The following is a 12,035-nucleotide window of genomic DNA, read 5'->3' as shown; positions in this document are numbered from 1 at the left end:
TCCGATTTCACCATAACCGCTAGATATGAATTTCGGATCATTATGCATACAAGAACAATATCAAACATGTGATAGCGGAATTTCCGAGTCTATTTACTATCCTATCTCTAGGTATAGCAAACCTACTCAGTTTATCAATTCACTATATTTCTATGTGAATTTAAATAAACATAAGCGCATTAAAATCTGTGAATATTCCCGGTTTACAATGAATCTTTTGGACCACCTTATCACCGAAAGCTACACAAATAACATGGTATATTTCTATCCACATTTAATGATGGTTATATATTATAAGGAGCAATTGCATATTATTACTTCTCAGTCTCAAACATGCACATCGGATCATTCAAGTGGTGGCCAATCACCTAAACGCATTAAGCACAATAATATATAACTCACATGAATGAAATTACTTGCAAAGCATAAAAAGCATGAAATTCATATCATCATGGTTAGGCTACATCGTAGCTCTAACAAAGAAAATTAGAACATAATAGAAGAAAAAACGAAAATATAAATTAAACCAAACATCTTGAATCAAAGAACAAGAATTCTGTCACCACTTTTGTCTTCTCTTCAAAATACTTGAAAAACTCTCGGAACACTGAAAACAAAAACGATCTCAAAAAACTCCATGTTCCCCCAAGTTATCCTATTTATATGATAACATCCATGACTCCTCTCACAAGGCAATTGCTTCTTTTTCGTATAAAATTAGGGAATAAATCGCAGAATTCCCAATGTGATATCCACCTTCTAACTCTTCTTCACGGGTTGCATATTCCTTTCCTTCTTTTTTGCCATATTTTCCTTATTTTCTCCATATCTCAATATTCTGCATAAACAAGGAAAAATTAAGTAAATAAAAGGAAATCCAAATATATTCTAACAAATATTGCATTATTTATTGCCTAGAGTAGATAAAATAACTCTATTTTTATAGAGTTATCAAATCCCCAAACTTAACATTTTGCTAGTCCTCAAGCAAAAGCAAGATATAAGACATACTTAAGCTAACAACCCCCTCCATGACTTCCTTCCATAATTGCTCGAAATCACAATTCAAAGACAAACAAAAATTTCATCCAAACATTGAAATAGATTCATAAGTTAAAACCAATTCTAACTATGTGATCCAAGTGTGTGTGTGAGTCCTCATCTTTTCGAATTATATGCAATCCAGATAAGTTCACATTGGTATGCAACCTCTCAAAAACTCTTTATAATTATAACCAAATCTCATAGGTTTGCTTTTCATTCCTCTCTCCACTAATGTAAGCTAATCATCCAACCAAAAATCAATAGGACTTTCCTCAGGTTGTAATGTAAGGCTGGGCTAATGGTGAGATAATGGTAAATTTAAGCTCAAATCACCCAAGAACACATTGATTTCTAGGATCTAATTGGAGCATATGCCACTATCCCCAATTTCACATCTTCAAAATAATCTTTCTGCCACCACGTATCATCATGCTTTCTCCTTTTTTTTTTCGTTTTTTTTTTCTCTTTTTTTTTTTTCATTGCTTTATGGTGGAGTTCCTCCCTAAGTCCCTCCTAATATAACGTGAACATTCGCAACCCATTGAGTATCCGAAAGGCTCACTCAATTGAAAGTTGGATAGGGAACCATAAAAGCAATTTTTTTTTTCAAACAACCATAGCAATCAAATTATTTCCATGCTCCACCCTTCCTCCCAAATAAACTTTTATCCTAAAAAATTAACATGTTCATGGGGCGTGGGATAATGATATAATTTGGCAAAAGGTAAGCTAAAAAAATGCGGGTGCCAATAAAAGATTGGATAATAATTAAGGCTCAACGGGGGTGACTATGGATAAATAAACAGGGTTGGCTTGAAAGGCTCAATCGATCCAAAAATTGCCTAAATCATTTTCTCAGTTAGATGTAGCCTAGGATTTCGCCTCAAGAGAAAATCAAACAAATTCTAAGATTTGGGTGAGATCTAAGAAAAGCACATACTTCACGTGAATGTTCTCTAGATGTACACACTACTCAAAAATTAAGGACTTCTAGTGCTCAGTAAGTGGATCAACATAATCAGAATCAAAATTAACTCACATATCATTCGCAAGTTTGAACAAAATTTAAATTTTCCTAAGAATCGCAAAAATTCACAACAAGGAATGCAAAAAAAAAAAAACAAATTCAGATTTAGCAAAAAAAATTTGAGCAAAAATTTTGTCTCCCCCCAAACTTGAATGAAGCATTGTCCTCAATGTGAAATATAAAAGAAACAAAAGAAAAATAGGAACAAGAAAACTCCCCTTGCATTTCGGATGTGTCCATGGATGGTCTTGATGACTAAACTCCAAAAAGGTGATCCTTCAAAAAAGAAAATTAACCTGGATAAAAAAAAATTAATCATGTTTTTTTTTTTTGAAAAAAAAATGAACGTAAAAATTAATGAAGAAACATAATAAAAATGCTTGGGTTGCCTCCCAAGAAGCGCTTGCTTTATAGTTTTCAGCCAAACTATCTCAGATGTCGCTATTCTGGAGGATGAAGTTCAATAGTGGTCTTCTGCTTGTTGTAACCACCTTCGAAGTAGGGCTTCAAACGTTGACCGTTCACCTTAAATGTGCCTTCGGTGTCATGTGCAACTTCAACTGCTCCGTATGGAAATACCTGTGTGACTGTATAAGGACCAGACCATCGAGAACGTAACTTTCCTGGAAAAAGTTTAAGACGAGAGTTATAAAGTAAAACTTTTTGGCCAATTTCGAACTCTCTTCTGAATATGTGTTTATCATGCCATCTTTTGGTACGCTCCTTGTACATCTTAGCATTTTCATAGGCCTCATTGCGAAATTCCTCCAATTCATTTAGTTGCAACAATCTTCTTTCACCTGCAGACTGCATATCAAAATTCAGAAATTTCAATGCCCAATATGCTTTGTGCTCTAATTCCACCGGTAGATGACAAGCATTCCCAAACACTAGCCTAAAAGGAGACATCCCAATTGGGGTTTTGAATGCTGTCCTATAGGCCCAAAGTGCATCATCAAGTTTCATTGACCAATCTTTCCTAGAGGCATTCACCGTTTTTTTCTAAAATTCTCTTGATTTCCCTATTTGAAACCTCTACTTGACCACTAGTCTGAGGATGATAAGGGGTTGCAACCTTATGTGTGACTCCATACTTACTCAAAAGTGCTTCAAACTGTTTGTTGCAAAAGTGTGTCCCCCTATCACTTATGATTGCCCTAGGAGTGCCAAATCGCGTAAAAATATTTTTCTTCAAGAATTTAACAACAGCCTTAGCATCATTTTTTGGCAATGCTACAGCTTCTACCCACTTAGACACATACTCCACAGCCACTAAAATGTATAAATTACCATAAGAAGATGTAAAGGATCCCATGAAATCAATACCCCAAACATCAAATAATTCACACACAATAATGTTGTTTAAAGGCATCTCATTTTTTCTAGAAATATTTCCAGTTCTCTGACACCGGTCACATGAAGCTACAAAGGAGTAAGCATCTTTAAAAAGTGTGGGCCAAAAAAATCCAGATTGTAAAACCTTAGCTGCAGTCTTGGAGGCACCGAAGTGACCACCTGCCTGTCCATCATGGCAATGGAAAAGAATGTTAGGTATTTCTTCATTGGGAACACATCGCCTAATAACTTGATCAGCACATACCTTAAACAAGAAAGGATCCTCCCAAAAATAGTATTTAACATCAGAAAAGAATTTCTTCCTTTGTTGATAAGTCAATTCAGAAGGGAGAACCTTACTTACCAAGAAATTAACATAATCAGCATACCAAGGGGTTTCGATTTTGACAGAGAAAAGTGCCTCATCAGGAAATTCATCTAGGATTGGTCTTTCTTCCACAGGGGCATTCGGCAATCTAGAGAGATGGTCGGCCACTAAGTTTTCTTTCCCTTTCTTGTCTTTGATTTCCAAGTCAAACTCTTGCAGCAGAAGAAGATCCACCTAATCAACCTAGGTTTTGAATCTTTCTTTTCAAGCAAATACTTAAGAGCAGAGTGGTCAGTGTAAATAATGACTTTGGAACCAATCAAATAAGAGCGAAATTTATCAAAAGCAAACACTACCACCAAAAGCTTCTTTTCAGTTGTGGCATAATTCAATTGAGCTCCAGACAGGGTGCGGCTTGCATAGTATATGGTTCGAAAAATTCCATCCTTTCTTTGTCCAAGTACGGCTCCAACAGCTGAGTCACTAGCGTCACACATCAACTCGAAAGGCAAATCCCAAGTAGGCGCAGTCATGATAGGGGCCGAAATTAACTTCTCCTTCAATGTGTTGAATGCCTGCAAACAATCGTAAGAGAAGTCAAATTTAGAATCTTTTTCCAACAATTTAGAAAGGGGTCTAGCAATCTTAGAAAAATCTTTAATGAAACGCCTATAAAATCCTGCATGTCCTAAAAATCCTCGAACAAGCTTCACAGAGGTAGGAGGCGGCAGTTTTGAAATAACTTCAATCTTAGCTCGGTCCACCTCAATTCCTCTTATAGAGATCTTATGGCCTAGCACAATCCCTTCCTGCACCATAAAGTGACACTTCTCCCAATTCAAGACAAGGTTAGTCTCCTCACATCTTTGTAACACCAAAGCTAAATTATTCAAGCATGAATCAAAAGATGAGCCAAAAACAGAAAAATCATCCATAAATATCTCAATATATTTTTTCATCATGTCAGAAAAAATAGCCATCATGCATCTTTGAAAAGTAGCAGGGGCATTACAAAGACCAAAAGGCATCCTCCTATAGGCAAAAGTGACATAGGGACAAGTAAAAGTAGTTTTTTCTTGATCCTCAGGTGCAATAGGGATTTGATTATAACCAGAATATCCATCTAAAAAGCAGTAAAACTCATGCCCTGCAAGTCTCTCCAATAATTGATCAATAAAAGGCAAAGGAAAGTGATCTTTACGGGTGGCATCATTCAATTTTCTATAATCCATGCAAACACGCCATCCAGTAACTGTTCTAGTAGGAATCAATTCATTATCATCATTAGGTTGAACAGTCATACCTCCTTTTTTTGGAACAACTTGCACAGGACTTACCCAAGCACTGTCAGAGATAGGATAGATGATCCCTGCATCAAGTAGCTTAATTACCTCAGCCTTCACCACCTCCTGCATTTTTTTGGATTGAGCCTCCTTTGGGGTTGGATGATCGGTTTGAATTGCTCTTCCATCAATATTTTATGCATGCATATCGAGGGGCTTATTCCTTTAATATCTGCAATGGTCCATCCTATTGCTCCTTTATGATCTCTCAGGACTTGGAGTAACTTTTCCTCCATCACACCTGTCAAAGAAGAAGAAATAATTACTGGAAGAGAGGACACTCCATCAAGAAAAGCATATTTAAGATGAGATGGTAAAGATTTGAGTTCTAGAATTGGTGGTTCTTCAATAGAGGGTTTCGGTTTCTTCAAATTCGATCCCAATTCTTCGAATTTCGGTGGTCTAAATCTCGGAAGAGGTGGATTTGCTTCCAAAAATTTCGTGTACTGCTCGATCTCTATAGCTTTGGCTTCTTCTTTGCTTGGCCAAACCAAGCATGCCTCCAACGAGTCTTCAATTATGGCTTTACTAAAAATTGATTCCACAAGCCTATCAACTGCATCGACTCTCAAACATTCATTCGGCTCAAGAGATATTTCATGGCTTTGAACACATCAAAGGTGACTCGGTCATCTTGAACTCTAAGAATTAATTTTCCTTGTTGCACATCAATTAGAGCTCTCCCTGTTGCTAGAAAAGGTCGGCCTAGGATGATCGGGACCTCGAAATCCTCCTCCATCTCTAAGACAATGAAATATGCAGGAAAAATAAACTTGTCAACCTTAACTAGAACATCCTCCACTATGCCTCTTGGGTATTTGATCGATCGATCGGCTAACTGAAGAGATACGGTGGTAGCTTTTGCTTCCCCCAAACCTAATTTCCTAAAAACAGAATAAGGCATTAGATTAATACTTGCACCTAAATCACACAATGCCTTATCAAAATAAGAATTACCAATAGTACAAGGAATAGTAAAACTCCCTGGATCTTTCAACTTTGGTGGTAACTTATTCTGCAAAATAGCTGAACATTCCTCATTAAGCTCCACAGTCTCATAATCTTCCAATTTCCGTTTGTTTGCCAAAATTTCCTTCAAAAATTTCGCATAACTAGGCATCTGGGCTAAGGCATCTGCAAAAGGAATATTAATGTGCAATTTCTTAAAAACATCAAGGAATTTAGAGAACTGCTTATCTATTTTGTGTTGCTGAAGTCTTTCCGGGTATGGAACTGGCGGCACATATGGCTTTGGATTGTCCGGAAATAACTTGCTTCGAGGTGGATCAGCGGGTGCGTCGGCTCCGGGTTGTTCGATTTCTTTCTTCTTTCTTGCTGCTTCATTAGACAAATTTCTGGTAACTTCTTTTCCACTCCTCAAGGTGATTGCTTTTGCATTCTCAACTGGATTCTTCTCAGTGTTACTCGGAAGGGTACCATACGGTCTTTCAGACAAATGGTTAGCTAACTGGCCAACCTGCTTCTCCAGATTTCGAATGGATGCCTCCTGATTTTGGAACCTCACATCAGCACTTTTAATGAAGTCTTGAGTTGTTTGAGCCAGCTTAGTAACCATCTCCTCAAGGTGATTGTGTTGTTTCTCCTCAGGCGGCCTAAATGATGGTGGTGGTGGTCTCGGCCCTTGCTGATTTTGGTTGCTCCAGGAGAAATTCGGGTGGTTTCGCCATCCAGGATTATAGGTGTTTGAATATGGATTGTTACTGGGAGGCTGCTAAAATTTCCAACAAAGTTAGTATTTTCGTGAGGATGTGTGAAAGGATTACCTACCTGACATTCGGTGCTAGCATGGCTTCCATTGCAAAATTCACAAGTCGGGCCTTGAATCTTCAACACTGAGTCGATCTTTTTGTTTAAAGCAGCAAACTCTGCGGCAATGGTAGTATTGACACCGACTTCATGAATTCCACTCGACTTTCTAGCAGATAGCCTCTCAATCGGCCATTGGTAGCTATTAGCCGCCATCTCCTCCAAAAGATCAAAGGCTTCCTCAGGCGATTTATTGTTCAACGTCCCTCCAGTTGCGGCATCAATGGTAGACCTCAAATTTGGCATCACTCCATTATAGAATGTATGCACTTGCATCCAAACTGGTAGGCCATGATGCGGACAACGCCTTAGTAGTTCTTTAAACCTCTCCCAAGCTTCGTACAGAGATTCACCATCCATCTATACAAAAGAAGTAATATCGTTACGCATCTTGGCAGACTTAGCAGGAGGAAAGTACTTACTAAGGAATTTTTGAGCCATGTCATTCCAAGTCGTGATAGATCCTGCAGGAAGAGAAGTTAACCACGTCTTAGCTTTATCACGCAAGGAAAAAGGGAATAATCTCAATCTAATGGCATCATCAATAACGCCATTATATTTTATAGTGTCACAAATTTCAAGAAAAGCATCTAAATGGATATTAGGATCATCATTCGGCAATCCACTGAATTGGACTGCGTTTTGAAGCATCTGAATTAGGGAAGGCTTAATTTCGAAATTGTTAGCTTGTATGGTTGGCCTCCTAATGCTTGATGTTGATCCTTGGACCGTAGGTGCGGCATAATCCTTCAAAGTCCTCCTTGGATTTTCTTCTCCTGTTGGTTTTCAGCCATGGTGTTGTTGTTTTGCTCTCGTCGTCGCCTTAGAAAAGTGCGCTCAATTTCGGGATCAAACTTCTCAAGTTCTCCTGTTGGCTTCGAGTCATGCAATATTCCACCCAATTCTTGTACAGAGTCGAATTCCTCTTTCTTCTTTTTTTTTCTGTAAAATCAAACTAATAAAATTAAAATAAAAAAATAAAAAAATAATGTTAGACTAAACCAAGAATTGCCCGGTATTAATAGTAATTGATAATTATCAAATCAATCCCCGGCAACGGCGCCAAAAACTTGTTCGTAAAATTCTGCAAGTGTCAACGAACGTGTTGAACAAGTAATATAATGATGAGAAGAGTATCGTCCCACAGAGATTGATGATAATAAACCAATTAAATATTAAAAATGGACTAATTCTAAAATTTATCTAACTGATCAAAATATAATTGAGAACAAATAAAAATTGACAATTTTTAAAAACGAAATTTTTTAAACTAAAGGCAGATAATCAATCAGGTAAAATATGTTAGAGCATCCGATTTCACCATAACCGCTAGATATGAATTTCGGATCATTATGCATACAAGAACAATATCAAACATGTGATAGCGGAATTTCCGAGTCTATTTACTATCCTATCTCTAGGTATAGCAAACCTACTCGGTTTATCAATTCACTATATTTCTATGTGAATTTAAATAAACATAAAGCGCATTAAAATCTGTGAATATTCCCGGTTTACAATGAATCTTTTGGACCACCTTATCACCGAAAGCTACACAAATAACATGGTATATTTCTATCCACATTTAATGATGGTTATATATTATAAGGAGCAATTGCATATTATTACTTCTCGCCTCAAACATGCACATCGGATCATTCAAGTGGTGGCCAATCACCTAAACGCATTAAGCACAATAATATATAACTCACATGAATGAAATTACTTGCAAAGCATAAAAAGCATGAAATTCATATCATCATGGTTAGGCTACATCGTAGCTCTAACAAAGAAAATTAGAACATAATAGAAGAAAAAACGAAAATATAAATTAAACCAAACATCTTGAATTAAAGAACAAGAATTATGTCACCACTTTTGTCTTCTCTTCAAAATACTTGAAAAACTCTCGGAACACTGAAAACAAAAACGATCTCAAAAAACTCCATGTTCCCCCAAGTTATCCTATTTATATGATAACATCCATGACTCCTCTCACAAGGCAATTGCTTCTTTTTCGTATAAAATTAGGGAATAAATCGCAGAATTCCCAATGTGATATCCACCTTCTAACTCTTCTCTGGGTTGCATATTCCTTTCCTTCTTTTTTGCCATATTTTCCTTATTTTCTCCATATCTCAATATTCTGCATAAACAAGGAAAAATTAAGTAAATAAAAGGAAATCCAAATATATTCTAACAAATATTGCATTATTTATTGCCTAGAGTAGATAAAATAACTCTATTTTTATAGAGTTATCAGGCGCCTACAATGTAGGGAAAATCTTATCCAATCTAAGGCTTAATAATTTGATGGTTCAATTAGCTCACAAGTGTCTCATTAGGGTCATCATACCCTAGCTTAGGACACATGAGTCATTTTATGCATTAAATTCTATAGGGACACCTAAGCTTCTATTATTGGTTATTCATTAATATTCTTGTCTCGGCTCTCATTATTGTCTTCAAATCTCCTTGGGTGTGAGACTTCCCCTAGAACATTCAAAGATACTCAATAATTGAAGATATTATAAGATAGGATCTTCCTAATGATTATTCTTCAATTATTGGGTTAAAGTTGACTTGGTCAAATTTTGCTTCTTGCTCCCCAAGGCTTGACCAAAATGTGATGGTTCTTGCTCTTCTGAATTGCTTAATTATAAACTAAAGACAATCGGCTTATAATTCTCCAAAAATCAATAAATATAATTAGCAAAGTGCCTAAGTAAATGGGGAATTTCCGAGTTTATAACAATCGACCATCCTGTTCATGTCGAGGTTCGGTGTAGAAATCGTTCTAAATATGACCAAACATAACCAAGCTAAAGTCCAAGTCCATATGTGTAAGTTCGGGCTAGTAGGACTGACTAGACGCATGGCCTATGCAATCGAGTCTAACCAGGTATAGGGCCGGGCACACTGCCGGGCCACACGGGCACATGGTTGAGCACACGGGCGTGGTGCCGAGCTGCACAAGCGGTGTGCCGAGCACAATACCGAGTCACACGAGCAAGGGGCCGGTTCATGGACCAAACACATGCATTAGCTCATGAATGGGCACAATACATGGTTCATAGCCAAGTCCATTGGACACGAAACTAGGTCGGAGCCGGATCTGACGGGCACAATACCTAGCATAAAGGTCAGGCACAATGACTAGCACACAGCCGGATACGGGGCCTGTCCGTGGCCTAGCTGACGGGGGCCGGTTCATGACCAGGCACAAGGCCTTGGCCGACGCGGCTGGCACAATGCCTGGCCCGCGACCAAGCCATTAGGCTGTTGGCCTAGCACATGGCTCGTCCATGGCCTACCCGACTTAATGCAATGATTCGTGGCCGATTCGCGACCGATCCAAATTCAAGTATTAATGATCCATGGTCGACCCTCGGTTGTCATGTAGCCTCGTGGAATCCAATACCACGGGATTATCCCATGGTCATCCGAGACCGATGCATGGCCGTGCGGAATCACCCACGACCGGTACATGTGGTCACAGCACTGATCCATGATCGTCCTGGACCTTTCCACAAACGGCCCTTACGGTCGAAAGGTCAATCTACAGTCGCATCACTCTAATTGAATTACATGATCGAGGAGTCATTCTACTGTCGATCCCTAGGCCAATTTATGAACAATCTTTCGATCGAATCATAATCAACCCTCAGTACACTCATTCCAACTATATTATTCGTTCCATTACCGACCCTCGGATCGGACTGCTCGCTCATTCTATTACCATTTACCTTTGGTCATCTGGGTCCAAATTTGGGGATGTCACAAGTTGGTGGTGTCATAGCTCTAGATCTATCAAAATAGGTTATAAATTTATTTCTTAACTTATATTTAATGGGCCGAATTGTTATATATGTTAGTTATATTTAGCAAATGGGTTATAAATGAATTTAGAATGATATAGTCAAAATAATATGAATGTTAAATAAATTCACAACTTACTTAACTCAATCCACATTTATTACTCTCTCTTCACTCTCTTTAGCCCTCACTTAATCTCGCGCTTACCCATTTCGCGCTCTAACCTCAAATTATCTATGAGTTTTCCTAGGGTTAAATATGGAAGTGTTTTAGTAATATGGGTCGAGTCATGCATGTATTGGGTATGAGTTAAATCGGGTATAGTTCACTAAATTTGTATTATATGAAATAGGTTAAATTGATCAATTTGGGTCATATTATTTTCAATCCGACCCAACCCAACCCACTCATTGGACGAGCTCGTAGAAGGAGGAGCTTTTGGTGTGCTTGAACTATGCACTCTTTATTGAAGTTGATTAATGGATGCAATTGTGATTTGACCTTTTCTTTCCCTTTCGCATACAAATGATTTTCCACGTAGATCTATGGTGTGATTGCTCTCTCTAAATCCTCTCTTTTTACTTATATTTTCTATTGTGGTTGTTGGTTGATGAGTTTCATATCTCTCTTAGGTGTGGTAGGTTAAGGTTCTTTCATCTTAATAGTTTTAAAAAAACCGAAAGGAAAAAGATTGAGATAAATGACCATTTGATTTGTAGAAGTTATACATGAAACCTGAGGTCCAACATGACCACTAGATTGGATCTTTGGAGTAAAACGCATTCCTTAAGTTCATTAAATTTGTAGTTGATCACATTGAAAAATGTAAAATAATCCAAAAAATCCTAAATTTACTGCACTTTTACCAATTTGACTCTAAACTTATTGCATTTTTGTCAATTCAGTCCTAAATCCTTTTACTTCTTGCCAATTGAGTCAATCCGACTAATTTTGACCAGAAATCGCTGACGTGGATGCCGAGCGACCTACATGGATAATTTTTAATAACAATTTTTATGTTTTTATGTTTTTATTTTTATTTTCTATTCTTTTTCCTTTTTTCTTTTTTTTCCTCCCCTTCTTCCTCCTCCAACCTGTCGCCGAGAAAAATAAAAATATCGAAAAATATTAAAATATTATTAAAAATTGTTCACGTCAGCGTCACGTAGGCCAGTCGGTATCCACGTCAATACTTTCCCACAAAAATTGACCGGATGGACTCAATTGGCAAGAAGTGAAAAGGTTTAGGATTTAATTGGCAAAATTAAAAGGTTTATGACTGAATTGACAAAAATGCAATAAATTTCGCACTTTT

General features: G+C 37.5%; 1 non-coding gene and 1 pseudogene across 1 annotated transcript; one reads left to right on the top strand and one right to left on the bottom strand.

The window, feature by feature from the left end:
* Window positions 1-2,415: 2,415 nt before the first annotated feature.
* LOC115694556 (uncharacterized) lies at window positions 2,416-7,264 on the bottom strand (annotated as a pseudogene).
* On the top strand, window positions 7,191-7,297 carry LOC130136227 (small nucleolar RNA R71). The gene has a single exon (XR_008815221.1). It is a non-coding gene; the product is annotated as a small nucleolar RNA R71 (small nucleolar RNA).
* Window positions 7,298-12,035: the final 4,738 nt, after the last annotated feature.

This window comes from Syzygium oleosum, unplaced genomic scaffold, assembly GCF_021117445.2.
Source record: "Syzygium oleosum isolate NSW1041296 unplaced genomic scaffold, Sole_v2.1 Sole_v2.43, whole genome shotgun sequence".
NCBI classification, from domain to species: domain Eukaryota; kingdom Viridiplantae; phylum Streptophyta; class Magnoliopsida; order Myrtales; family Myrtaceae; genus Syzygium; species Syzygium oleosum.
The sequence above is the reverse complement of the archived record's forward strand: the minus strand, read 5'-3'. Positions and strand labels throughout refer to the sequence as shown.